This window comes from Carlito syrichta, unplaced genomic scaffold (assembly GCF_000164805.1).
Source record: "Carlito syrichta isolate Samal-C Ts95f unplaced genomic scaffold, Tarsius_syrichta-2.0.1 Scaffold316274, whole genome shotgun sequence".
Taxonomy (NCBI): Eukaryota; Metazoa; Chordata; class Mammalia; order Primates; family Tarsiidae; genus Carlito; species Carlito syrichta.
In genome coordinates this window covers 838-12,720 of record NW_007260370.1, presented here as the reverse complement: position 1 = coordinate 12,720, position 11,883 = coordinate 838, and the positions used below count along the sequence as shown (strand labels likewise).

General features: G+C 36.3%; 1 long non-coding RNA gene across 1 annotated transcript; it reads left to right on the top strand.

Annotated features, from left to right (window-relative positions):
* Positions 1-7,850: 7,850 nt before the first annotated feature.
* On the top strand, positions 7,851-11,635 carry LOC110594564. The gene is made up of 2 exons (XR_002481321.1): positions 7,851-7,936; positions 11,399-11,635. It is a non-coding gene; the product is annotated as an uncharacterized LOC110594564 (long non-coding RNA).
* The last annotated feature ends 248 nt before the right edge of the window (positions 11,636-11,883 follow it).

Here is an 11,883-nt window from a genome sequence, read left to right as displayed (position 1 = left end):
CAACTGATACAATGGATATTATTCCATGCAAAGTAGACATGGACCAAGTAGAGAGCGCAGGAGGTGTAAATTCATTCTCGGACGTTGTGGGAGTGGGCCAACCTCATCGGGGCCTGAATCGACGTGTCTTTAGAAGGTGAACTTTAGAGGATATTGAAGAGTCTGTTGTCTCATTGCCTGCTTCCTGCTTCTTATCTTGAGGAGATTTATCCTGACTTGAAGCATACGCCTGGGTGCTATTTTAGAAAGAGAAAAAAGAGAAGGACTGGAAAGGGGAAATGCTGTGAAAGACTGAGATTACTATTTTTTTAAGAGAGACTCAGCATTACCTGAAAGGATTATTGACACTGCTGGATCAGACTAAGCTCTAAACTGGATAGGAATATAAAATGTTTTCCACTATTAACTTGTGGAGCAGAGCTTGTGAGGAAAACAGGTCAGCTATGGATAAAATACAGAAATGACTTCATTTCCCTTGAATATTAGGTTAGTATTATGAGTTAAATTTACAACTCTACTGCACATATTTGAGAAATTACTATTTGCTAGAAACTGCAAGAAATAAAAGAAATAGAATTTGGTTCTTACCTCAAAAGGTTTTTCACAAATGGGAAATTATCTGAAATTATCATCTTCTGTCTTCGAAATACCTGAATACAACCTCCCCACCACCCACATTTCTCCCACTTCTGCACCCATTTTTTTTTTTTTTTTTTTTTTTACTGTGGTAAATATTCTTTGCATGGAAAATACCGGGAATGTTTTTGAATAACCACAGCAATAATAACCACAATTTACATGAATGCTTTCCTTGTGCCAGGCATGGTACATCCAATTTACATATATTATTTTATTCCTTATGATGATTTTGCAGAAAAACAACTTTCAGACTTTTAAAGATTTTATAGTTGCTTAAACTGAGGCCCAGGCAGATCAAGTAACCTTCCATTTCAGGTGAGGTCAGAGTCAGCCTGTATACCAGATCTACCTGGCTCCCAGGTCCAGGTTCCAACATCTTGCAAAGCTGCTGCTAGACTCCATTCATTCATCTCCTCCTACTTATATGGGGGGAAGGGCTTAAGAGCAAGAACTTTAGGGCCTGAAACTCCAGATTTGAATCCTGACCCTGTTGTGGGTAAAGCTTTGTTATCTTGGGCACATGACTTAACCTCTTCTCCAAAAAGCCTTTGCCTATAAAATGGGATAATAACAGTTCGTGTGGCACAGAGTTGTGAAGATTTCAAGAACTGGATGGAGGACTTAGAACAACACTAGTTCATTGTAATCACTATAGAAGAACTCCCCGTGCTATTATTGTTTCATATTTACAATTAATGTTTAGAACTGCCTTACTTCTCCTATAATCTCATCTCACTTGGACTTTGTTAGCAGCCTCTTAATTGGCCTCCCTAACTTCAGCCTCATCTCTCTCTCAACTTTCCTTGACACAATTGCAAAGTCGCATTTCTAAATTCAGCATAAATCGTGTCAATCCCTTGCTCAAAACCTTTTAGCTTTCAGACTCAAATACAAAGCCCTTAATGTAGTATCTAGTGTTCCCCATAACCCACCCCCTGCCTAACTACTTGCCCTTGCACATATTTTGTTTCTGCCTCAGAGAACTATTTCCGTTTCCTGAACAGGTCATACATAGGTTGTTCCCTCTGTCTAGAATGCCTTTCCTTGCCTAATTTTCTTGGCAAAATTCTGCGCATTCTTCTAAGACAGCATCAACATTTTCCCCTCCAGGGAGCCTTTCTTGTATCCCCACTCACCTCTAAACAAGTACCCTTCTCATTTGATTTTATAAGTTTTGGATGTACCTCTATCATATGGTATTGAAAACAATTGTCTGTTTGGTGTTGTTTTCCCACTGAACTTGTAAATTTTCTAAGAGCAATTAATTATATGGTCTTATTCTTCCTTTTATTCCCAGGGTTCAGTATAAGGCAGGCACTCAGTAAGTTATTAATAAATGAATGTGGAGAGGAAACATGGCTAAGTCGTGCATCTTTATGACCTCAACTGGGAAAGTTATTCCTTCCAGGATAATTTTCAGCAGCAAGGCTGCTAGAGACTTTGGCACCTAGATCATTTGTTCAGATCTGTCTGGTGAAGGCTTACCAGAGTTCCAAGGTGAAATAAACAATTATCCTTTTCTAGTTACCTGAACTAATAAAGGGAGTCATCTATGTTTGTGCCCAAATGCATCAAACAGCAATACACTTGAAAAGATACCACTTTCATGTCCCAGAGTAGTCAATTATTAAAAAAAAAAAACAGAAAACTAATCAATCACATTCAAAGTATAATAGGGAAATAATTTATTATTTAAAAACTGATGAATGCAGGTTCAGAATCTAACATTTCTTTTACCTTTTCTATACACATTGTACCAGGAAAGGAAAGAGTGCCTCTTTCTAAAAGCTATTTCAACCAGTAAGTGAAAATTAAATGATCAAATGTGTATCATCATCTTGTACCCCTAATGAGTTAATTTATCTAGTTCTGAGCATCAAAAGAGAAAACCAGTTGTTATTTGTCTCCTGATGAATACAACACAACAGAACTGATATTCTGGCTAAAAGAATATCAGTTCTAGATCTTTCTGTCAATTTATAGGAAATGTAGAAGAACACTGAATTGCAGCCTGAGTATGCAAACTGGAGGACAAATGAACAGGTTCTTTAATAGTTAATCTGAAGAAAGTTAAGGAAGGAATTGTATACAAAAAGAGACTTAAGAACACATCAAATGTTTAAAATATGCCAGTCTGAACTGAAGTGCCTAGGAATTTTTCTATACAAAACTATAAAGAAACACAAGAAAGTGATTTCTATAAAGGTCAGGATGGTGGCAAATTTCTATTTCTTTATCTGTGCAATGGTCACAAGATGTTAGCTTCATAATAAACTCATAAGCTATACGAGTACATTTGTTTTGTGTGACTTTCTGTATCTGTGCTTTATTTTAAAATAAATATGATATAAATGTTCCGTTAAAAAAGTGAACAATTGCACAAGACCGCATTAGTCTGCTAAAGTTGCAATAACAAAATATCATAGACTGTATACCAAACAATTACTATCACAAGGGTCCCTCTGTTGTGGTTTTATAACTATATATACCTCCCTCCTGCTCCTTGCCTTAATGGTGAATACAGGAATCTACACATTTTAAGATTATATAAAACTAAATACACAAAAATGAATACAGTAAAATTAAGGCTATTTAAATAAGGTCAGGGGATTTTGTCAATGTCAATATCCTGGTAGTGCCATAGTTCTACAAAATGTTATTATTGGGGAAAACCAGTAAAGTGAATCTCCTTATTTCTTACAGCTGCATGTGAATCTGTAATAATCTAAATAAAATTTTCAAATTAAAAAGCAAATAAACAAAAATATCATAGACTGGCTAGACTAATCAACAGAAGTTTATTTTCTCACAGTTCTGGAAGCTGAAAATCTGAGACCATGGTGCTGACAGAGGTTGGTTTCTCCTGAGGCCTTTCTCCTTGGCTTCCAGATGACTGCTTTCTCAATGTGGTCCCACAAGGCCTTTTCTCTATGCATGAACATCCCTGGTTTCACTTCCTCTTCTTACAAGGACACCAGTCACATTGGATTAGGGCCCTACCCTTATGACCTCATTTAGCCTAATTACCTACTTAAAGGCCTCATCTCCAAATACAGTCACATCCATTGAGGGTTAGGCCTCAACAAATGAATTTTGGGGTGACACAGTTTAGCCCACAACAAAAGTCAGTGCTTCCCTTAACTATTTTCACTACAATCTACCACAAGATTGACTTAGCAAAATATTAAAAGGGGCCACAGCAGAAGAATTTGTTCATTTCACACACATTTATTGATTTCCCACTACATGCCAGGAATTGTTCTAGGTGCTGGAGTTTCAATATTGAACAAATCAGACAAAATTTATTTCTTCTAGGATCTTTAAATCTAGTCAAGAAACAAAGAAAAAACAAAATAAATTAGATATATTGTATTTTAGGTGTTGATAATGCTAAGGAATAAAAAGTAGGAAAAAGAACAGTGGCAGAAAGGGGTTGCATTTTAGTTAGATAATTGACCAGGGGAGGATTCAAAGAGAAGGTGACTTTGAGTTAAGATCCAAAGGAAGTAAAATTGTGAACCCTGTGGATAGCTGGGAGAACATTCCAAGCGAGGGCAAAGGCTATGAGAGGTGGTATTGCTTGTGTGTTCAAGAAACGGCAAGGAAACTGATAGGACTGGAGCAGAGTGAATGAGAGGGAGAGAGACAGAAGTTGGTTTCAGGAAAGGTCATTGGGGGCCATGGAAAGATTTCAGCTTTTACTTTTGATTAAATGGGCAGACATCAGAGGATTTTGAGCAGAGGCTTGACATTCTATGACTTCCATTAATGGGATCACTTCAGCTGATGGTACAGAGAACAGGCAAAAGAAGGACAGTGATGAAAGTAGGATGAACACAAAGTGGGTGCCAGCAATAACCTCAGCAAGAAATGGAAAAGTCTTGGTCCAGTTAGGTAGGTTATAAGTGTTTGGATTCTGGATATTTTTGAAGGCAGAGTCAAATGTGAGAAATCAAGAGACCCCAAAGTTTTTGCCTGAACAATTGTTAAGGATAGAGTTACTATAGATTTGGGAAGGACTATTAGGATGAACTCCCAATAGTTGCATTTGAAATGTCTGACTTTGGAGTTCAAGGGAGTGGTCTGGGAAACATGGTGTGTAGATGATACTTAAAGCCATGAGATGAGATTGCCTAGGATAAGCAAATATTGAGAATGAATGAGATTCTGAAGAACTGAACCCTAAGACATTACAATGTTAGATGACATAGAACCTAACAAAGAGGACAGAAAAAGGGGAAGGCAAAGACACAAGGAACATGACGACCTGGAAGTAGAGGAAACAAGAGTTTTAAGGAGAGGGTGACTATGTGTCCTCTGTGTCAGCATATAAATAAGATGAGGACTCTGAGTTGACCATTGGTGCTAGCAATGTGTGAGCCTTTTGTGATTTTGATAAGAGGAGTTTTAATTGTGGTGGTTGTAGAAACCTGGTCGAGTGGACTCGAGAAGATGGGAGGAACAGAATTATCTCTCTAGAGTAATAGGGACAGTGATGAATGTAGGAATGATAGTAATAAATAAATATTGAGTGTCTACTATGTGGCAGGCACAGCTCTTCTAAGAACTTAATCTCCACCATCACCCTCTGTGGGAGATGTTATTATTATTCTCATTTTTATAGCTGAAGACACTGAGACACAAGAAAGGAGGAGTCATTTGCTCTTCATCACACAACTGACAAATAGAGGAACCGGGCTGGAGCACAGACATTTGACTCCAGCACCCCAAAACTATCACCTCCCCACTTTATGACTATGTTTCAAGTGATGTTTTTGTGATGATGGTATCACTAGAGAGTGACATCGCATAACAGCATAGTCCCTATCCACAGCACATAAGTCAGTCGGGAGGGCATAGAGCACAGAGAAGTTCTCAGAAGGTTAACATTTATAAAAATGCTGCTGAACTCATTATAACCGATTAATCCGCGGAGGAATGCTCGCGAGCAGCTGTGATGGCAAAAACCGACTTTATTTTCTTTTCATAGCTTAGGAAGACAAAGCTGCCAAATAGACATTGGCAGTCATAACCTTTGAAAATCTGCTCCTTTTTAGTTTTCTATTCTCTGCATTCAGTATCCTCTGTCTTCCTAAATTCTCCATCAGTTGCCCAGTAAATAACTGACGCTTAGAAGGACTGTTTCACCCTTGACTCTCTCTTTTCCTGCTCTAGCCACCACACAAAAGTATCCTGAATGCATTACTTTTCCTTTTATTCAGAATTTCCTTTTACTCTTTCATTCATTATTTTTGCCCCCAGTAGTGTAGCAACCAACAGAATTTAGAGTGACTCATCACTCGCTCACTTTCCGTTTACAGAGCAAAGGGCTATCGAAGATAAGGAATGATGCTAGGAGCACGTTAAGAGACAAGACTTATGCACTTACAACTAAACATGTAGCTGCCAGTGTAGATTGACTACACTGTCTCTAAAATTTTAGAAATTCTGAGGTCTGGAACTAGAAAACAAGACTTTTGATGATGTGAAAACTCCTGCAGCCAAAAGCTTTGTGAACTGAGATTTTCATTGAAAATGCAAAATCATAAAATATTACTATTAAATAGAAAACTGATGAAAAGCAATTATTGGAATGCAGTGTACTTTAAAAGAGGATTGGATTTCAGAAAAAAAGGACCATCAGCCAGGATCCCTCATTTCGTTTTGTAATTGCAATTTCTAGGACATCTGAACAATTGTGTGACCCTTGAGAAAAGAATTAGTGATTGCAATCATAGTCTCCTAATCAGGCGTCCTGAAAGGAGTAATACTTGAAAATCTTTCTCATATACAGGGCATGCCAACTAGGTTTGCAATGTCTCTTGTATATTACCGCTATGATTTAGTATTTCAGGTTTGCTAATAATTTTCTAATTTAATTAAGCCAAATATGGAAGTTGAAATAGGGGAGCCTAGTAATCTGCAGAAAATGGGAGCTATTGGTTTAATTGCTGTCATTTTATATGAAGCTTAAATTCTTGCAGTAAGTCTCTAGTAAACACTAGAATTGTGTCAGATGTGAGCTTGGTCTGCTCATACAGTTAGAACTGATGAGGCAGGGACATTGTATGTAATTCACTATGAAAAACAAATATATTGTTTTTTGGCTGAGTTTCAAATTTATTTTTGATGGCAGGGGTCTTGTTTTCCTTGGCATAACAACATTTTTTTGCAAGGGTATTTGTTTTTGGAATCTTGTTAGAGGATATCTGACTGACATAAACATCACAGCATCTTTCCCTTCTCCGGTGCTTGTAATCAGCCTTTCTCCAACAGAATCAGGAGAGTAATTTATATGGATAAGCACCTGTTGTTAGAAGCAGGGTTTTAAATCAGATATAGAGAAAGAATTTAAGGCACAAATGAATTATTCACTCTAAATGAAACACAGAGCTGGTTGTAAATTGTAATTTAGCAGGGTATTTTTCTCGAAACATTCTAGATCTGTTAACTCCTTCATTTAAGAAAGGCCTTAGCATTACTGGAAGCTTCTGTGTCTTTCTTTGGGTGTCAACTGGCTCCATTTTGTTCATAGTTAGGTCCATCAGGCTGCCTACATTTCTAGGTTTTATTTCTTTTATAGTTGAATTGAATTCAGTTAAAAATGAAAATATTTTTTGTTTAACTACTTGAACAAATTTATGCTTTTCCTGGATTAACATTAAAAGCATTGATATAACAAAAACATTAATAATTTAGCAGCATAGAGTTTTAAAGGATGCCAGTGATTAAATAGCCAGAGGCTTTTTTTCAGATTAATGTGTAATGTTTAGTAACAAGGTTTTACTTCGGTAGTATATTTGTGTGATTTGTAGTTCATTAATATCAGTTTGTAAGGGGGTTTTTTTATCCTTTTTTTTTTTTTTTCTAGCTGCTTGAGTTTTTGTGTATCTTCTGCAGAGAGCACTCGTTTGCTTTAGTTTTGGGATTTGGAAGTGCAGCACTGAAACCACTGGACTGAGACCACCATTCTCATTTCACTTTGGACCTTTCTCACATCAGTGGTCAGAATGATTTTTTAGTCACTTCAGTCAGGACTTGAATCCAACTACAGTCTCAGAGGTGAAAAGTCAAGGGGTAATCCATTTAGCCATCCAATTCTCCAGGTAGAAGTTTGATAACCATTACAATTACTTTATTCTCTCTTCCCTGATCCAAGAACTGCTCTAGTTAATGTTATGTCAGAATCCCTGTTATGATTCATGTTTTTCTAGGATTTAAAATTATGGAAATTCTTCAGGCAGAAAATGGGCACATGTGGTTATCATGAAAAAGCTGTTTTAAAGCCAATTTTAAGGTGAGCTGTTGAGATTTTTGCAGAGTTAAAACACTTGGCCTGTCTCGGCAACTGGAAAAGGTTCCAATGTTAATTATCAGCAAGTTGAGTCAGTTTCCAGTTCCTTGAAATTTGAACTTATCCTTGTTCTGTTTCTTCTGTTCAAAATGAACAGAATCAGAAATTAGGTCAAATTAGGCATTTGGATTTTATCTTAACTCATATTTACAACATTTTCCCCTGTGATGTGTTTCCTTATGACATAAAATATTTATATTGGGATAACTGGAGAACTGTAATAGGCATAGTGAGAACTTATTTGTATAAGAGTAGGTTTGGTCATAATTTTATTTCTTAAGTGGTTTCAGTCTTTATGTATTTCTTTGTAAAATTATTATGAAGAAATGATTACTGAGGGAGGGTAATAAATTAAGGTCTGCGTTTTAGATTCCAGTAGAATCTGTGTTTTCTTTTGTTTATTAGATTGAAAACTGAGCTCACATTGACTAAAGGATCTAAGACAAAGCAAATAATGTTTTTGGCCTCTTTCTGTGAAGATGATTGCTGTATATATCTTTACACTGAATATTAAGATGTAGAACACAAAGCATATATCTGTATAATTAAATCTTTATTTAAAGGCACATCATAGGTACTCAGTAAATGTTTTTTTAAATGAATAAAAAATAAAAGTTAACCAACAGTATTCCAAGGTAAGGCACTCAGGTAGGGAATACCAATTTTATGACTTCTGCAAGGTATTGACTCTGCTAATTCCATCATGACTTGATATTGGCTGCCAAAATGATATATGTGCCTAATATGTTCTCACCAAACCACGTAATTTTTGTTTTAAAAAGCTAGCACAATCAACAGAGAGACAATTATATGAAAAGCATTTATTGATGAAAAGGGTAATATACAATAGAAGAGCTGGTTAAGCGTTTCTGAAGTTAAAGTCTATTGTTTACTGAAAGGTTCTCTTCTTCTTTTACTGGTTTCAGTTATTTCCAAGTTGACAAATTGTAATCAATACTCTGTTATTGGTCTGATAATTAACGGATGATGGCCTGTCTCTATGAATAGTAAATGCTGGGTGCTAATTAACATTTGTTTTGATTACTGGTATTTAGTTGTCAAAGACAGCTATTACAATGGCATAGAATGTTAGAAGAGGATTTTGTTGTTGTTATTGTGGCTTTTGATTATTATCAGAAATAACTCTTTTTCATGAAGGGATGACTGATTTCTTTTACAGCTTGCTGTAATATAACTACAATAATCTGAGAACTCATCCAAAAGCCTTAAGTGTTGCTAATGAATTATAACTGTGACCTCTCAGCTTCAAGAGAGAGAGAAAGGATCTGTAATCAAGGTGGAGATGGTGAGAGTTCTGAATAGAAACTAAATGTGCTAAATATGGTTGATTGATGTCTCTCTGATTTAATTAAAATTTAAGAGATAGTATGAAGTCCTAAAAGTTTCAGAGAATATATCATCTATTTCATGAGGTTTTACTTTTTTTTACATCATTCTACTTATTCTTTTCCATTGAAAGGGGAATTTCACTGAAATTTCAAGGTGTGCAGTTATCTGTACAGTTGTCCAAAGGGTCACCATTGTGGAATTGTGTTTTCCAGGAAAAAAAATATAAATGTATTTTCTAGAAAAATCAGGTAGTTGATTTTTTTTAAAGCTTAAAACTTCCTTATCTGTTTTCATATGTTAAAAGAGGTAATACGATTAAGTGGAAAGTGTGTGGACTCTGGATTTAGACTGGTTTGGCTTCAAAACCTGCTTCCTAGCAGTGCAACCTTGGGTATCATTTTGGAGTCTGTTTCTTCATCTATAAAAATATGACTAATGTTATTTCACTAGGTGGGTAGCTGTGAGAATTCAGTGATGTCATGTACATTAAAGTCCTATCATAATACTTGGTTCATAGTTAAGAGGCTCTGGAACATACTGGGTCTCTCCAACTCCAGGCTGTGCCACCTGCTAGCTGTGTGATATAGGATAAGTTATACAACATCTGAGCACCTCCGTTTCCTCATCAGATGAAGATAATATTATTCCCAATCTCATGCAGGGTTGTTGTACAGATTTTTTGTTTGTCTGGTTTTTTTTGTTTGTTTTTTGAGTTAGAGTCTTACTCCATCGCCCAGCCTGGAGTGCAGTGGCATGTTCATGGCCACCCCAGCGTCAACTTGCTGGGCTCCTGCGATCCTTCCACCTCAGCCTTCCAAGTAGTGAGAACTATGGGTGCACGCTACCACACCCAGGTAATTTTTTATTTATTGTAGAGATGAGGTCTCACCAAATTGCCCGGGCTGGTCTCGAACCTGTGGGCTCAGGCAGTCCACTCACCTTGGCCTCCCAAGGTGCTGAGATTACAGGCTGAACACTGAGCCCGGCCTGTACAGGTTTAATGAGTTGATAATGTAAGGTATATAGAATAGTCCTTAGCACATAGTACTTGTTACATATGAAGTGTTTGTTGTCATTGGTATCATAATTGTAAGTTCTTAATAAGTGACAGCCATATCTTTAATTCATTCAAGATAGTGACTGAAGATTTCACTGCAAAGTCACCTCCTTAACTTGATCTGAAATATTTCAAATGTCATAAATATTTCAAATGTCATTATTACTTTTTATAATAATAATTTGTACACGTATATGTAAGTTACACAAATAATTTATACAATTTGCAGTCATTAAAAAGCTACTAAGTGCAATGTAACTCGGGAGAATTAACATATGGACTTAGATGGGCATAGGGAAGCAAGAGATTAATATATGCGTGTATCAATTATTTATATAGTTTCCTTGAGAGCGTGTTCTGATGGGCTTGGGCATTGAGGTTGATATCTCACAAGGCCATTTCAGACAGGGAGTCTGAAATTTTCATTTTGACCAAGGGAAACCTAACTATTTCATATTCAAAAGTTAATCTTTAAGCATGTATCTTAGTGTTTAGTCTTAATACTGGATTTCTCTTCTATGTCTTACTTTTGTTTCTTAACCCTTAATGTCCCTTGAAGATGCAAATTTTTTTCTAGGACGTGTCCTAAAATTTATTTTCTATTGCTAAGAGATAAATACCAGATGTGTTTGAAGGTATTCATATTTATTCACATTAACTACAGAAAGCATACCAATCCTATATTCTGCTCTATGAATACAATAGTATTAAAAAATAAAAAGATAGACTGGTATATCAGTAAAAATTAAAAGAGAAGTTGATTTGTGGTTAGATTTACTTTGGGATGCATATGTATCTTATGTATGTTACACAGGTCATATTATACTGTATGATGTGTTACATATGCATTAACATATATATTGTTTTTGATCAGGGTCTTTCACACTTGACCCTTGGGTCGGGTTGACTTTCGGCTCTCCTTCTTCATTGCATTTTTTTCAGTATGATTTCACCGGACAACACTTAATCAAACTTCATTTCCTCTTTTTACGCTCCAGGTATTATTATGCTGCTCCCTTCAAGAAGTAATTTGCGTGCTGTTTATTGGAGCTGTGAATTTAATCATCTCAATCCCATGCTATTGCAGATGACTATAATAAGATGTATTGACATTTCTTTGGACACATGTTTTGCCTTCATGGTGTGTCATTTTGCCAGAATACTGAAGGCAACGTTTGTAGGATGGCACATCCAAACAAAAAACAGGTCTTCCTTTCAGGACAGGATACATTTAAGTGACTTGTTTCAGTAAATATCCTTAGGGTCTAAGTTTAAAAATAAGAGTAATCCTAGAAAGGATGTTTAAAGTACCACGAAGTAGGGATCTGAAAAGCAAATAAATATGAACTGGAAGTAGAGGAGGACTTTTCTGCTCTTCAGTTGGCACAGAGGGAAATAGTAAACATTCCAGTTTAACTGGTTGTGGTGACTCACACATGTAATCCCAGCACTTTGGGAGATGGAGGTGGGAGGATGGCTTGAG